We start from the raw sequence: 2,476 nt of genomic DNA, 5'->3' as shown, positions 1-2,476 counted from the left end.
TACGTCACGTCACCCTCTGCAAAACTCATCAGTTATAATGTCGTCTTAATCAGAGGTGACAGTATACTGATAAACGTACCTGCATACCGTAGGCAGGTATCCACGGTGGGGGATACACCGGACCCTACACGCATTCGCAGAAGACAGTACAGCTACGGAGGAGTGCACGATGCATATCCAGCACTTCAGGCGACGCTTTCACATCGCAGTGCCACGGACTGACACCGGGGCTCAACAACGGTGGACAGTCGGTTTAAGCTAATTATAAGTAGGAGGAAAGATCGTGTCTGGTCCACACAGTACCGGCGTACGCCTGTTACATATGCCTGTGTCCACATTTCTATGCAAAATAAACATAAGATTACCGCAAGAAAGTACAAATCAAACTGGTGGTCTCCGTCTTCACGTTCCTATTCGATAACCGATGTCATTGTGTTTCATTTCCCTGCATAATGCGTTGATTCTCACCTTGACCCTCTTCCAGGGGACTTCCAAAATACAGAGGATTATATCTGTCCTCGGGCGAATACCAGACAATCGTACAATCGGTTGCCCTCTGGTCTTGCCCACTCACGTTAGAGATCATTATACTTGCACTCGTTTGCCGCTGGAATACGTCTTCCCGTGAGGTCCGTAGATCCCTGGTCTGTTGACCCTGCTGGCACTGTGCATCACCTCCATCCTGCGGCGCAGCTTCGAAGCATTGATCGTTCAATCCACCAGACGCTACATAACTGTGCGGCGGAGGCGGCTGCCGTTCATTCCGCAGCTCGTGTGTCTTTTCTGCCTGACACGGGACTGACACTCGGACACATGTTATCTGGACAAGCTGCTCTTTGCAGCAAGACTCCATGAAACGGCTCTACGGCCTCAAACGCAAGTACACTGCAACAATGCTGGACGCTGGCCCCGCTCGTTACTGGTTGTGTACGCTAAACGGCAATCTACAGCAAGACGCAGATCCCTTTGCGCACCCTGGCACCGTTGTCAGAACATCATCACGATCCATTTTCGATACCAATACAAATAATCATGCTGCGCAAGGCCTAGCAGAACGCTAAGCATCTGTCACAATTCTGGCGGCAGGCCCTTGACGGTGAACGTTCTAACCACCGCACGCCGTGCGCACGAATCCACAACACTTGCAGCAATAGGTCGGCGACCGAACTGCTTGGGTAATATTCGCGGCAGATAACGCGGAACTTCTAACCTGTTCCAGGGACTGCTAAAGACGTGAACCCCGAAGCAGCCTAAACATCCTCACCTGCGTCACAGCCTCACGGAAACGTACCTTCATTAGCGGGACCCGTTTGCGGAACCGTCCAGGGATGGTAGTGTGTGCAAACTGGCGTCGCTGATAAGCAAACACCTAAAATGTCACTCATACCTTCATTCGTCGCCTACACGCGGCGCGTTTCTACCGTCACACGTTTCCGTCAACCAGCCAGCTAGCTGATCTACGCGTATAGGGCTGAGCATACGAGTACAGCATTGAACCCGTAGTCATTATCTTACCGCTCAAAGCTAGAACCCCGAGTACGTGACCAGTGGCGACAAAATGAAAATCCATCCCTAACAAGGAATGGTTAAAATCCAGCCTTATCGAGAAGGTAGTATACGCTCCCCTAGCCCGTGTGCCTCACCTTTCTGACCGCAGTTGCAGCTGACCGCTCCGTTAAACGGGGGCAGCATAGCAGATTCTGGGTGGCTTCCTTACAACTGCACACCCAAGACAGAGCCACTGTAGAAAAACTGGGCCACCTACATCCTAGTAATTCGGTAACCTACACTTGTAAGCATTTAAACGAAATAAACACGAACGCCTGGGCTGCGGGATGGGCACGGACGCAGGAGGAACGAATGAAGTTGAACTCTCTCCCGTGGTGAAATCAGCAAAACACCTCAGTATTTCCCCTTATGGATTAACCTTCCCCGTGTAGTCCTGAATTCTTCTTGCGTGTTTTACTACGTCAAGCTTCTTCACACAGAGTCGAACGCATGCGTCACTGGATCCTTGGGTGCTCTTCGTAAAGCTGTGTATCTTATTGGACACCAAGGATCCGCCTGTGAAAGACTGGCCGGTGCTCAGTGCCTCTAAAGACTTCACCGCTTTTTTTTAACGCAAGGACACATTCATTAATGATGTGGCGTAAATCTCTCAATACACACACAACTGTTATCCTCGCGCAGTTCTACTGGTTCGATGATGCACCGGGCGCTGCAGCTGCCCGTGCGCATCCACACTTGGCGGTGGTTTTGTATGTGCACGCGTAGCGGACCACGTTTTTGCACTGCGTACAAGCGCGACGGTATCACAGCTATAAAGTGAAAGCTCACTGAAGAATCTCCATTATCGCTACACTGTGATAACGCCCTGCAGGATCTCCTCGCCGGCTGGGGCATGCCGTGATATGCTCTTGTTCACCACACTGCGCTCTTGAGGGGCACCGCCAACAGAAACAGCAGCCATCGGTTC

At 51.3% G+C, this 2,476-nt stretch overlaps 1 long non-coding RNA gene across 1 annotated transcript; it reads right to left on the bottom strand.

The window, feature by feature from the left end:
• Nucleotides 1–74: 74 nt before the first annotated feature.
• On the bottom strand, nucleotides 75–2,161 carry LOC114485858 (uncharacterized). The gene is made up of 3 exons (XR_003679124.1): nucleotides 1,644–2,161; nucleotides 469–787; nucleotides 75–124 (listed from the first exon to the last, which is right to left on the bottom strand). It is a non-coding gene; the product is annotated as an uncharacterized lncRNA (long non-coding RNA).
• Nucleotides 2,162–2,476: the final 315 nt, after the last annotated feature.

This window comes from Physeter macrocephalus, unplaced genomic scaffold, assembly GCF_002837175.3.
Source record: "Physeter macrocephalus isolate SW-GA unplaced genomic scaffold, ASM283717v5 random_6978, whole genome shotgun sequence".
In the NCBI taxonomy this organism is placed as follows: Eukaryota; Metazoa; Chordata; class Mammalia; order Artiodactyla; family Physeteridae; genus Physeter; species Physeter macrocephalus.
Note: the sequence above shows the minus strand (reverse complement) of the source record. Positions and strands in the feature narration are given on the sequence as shown.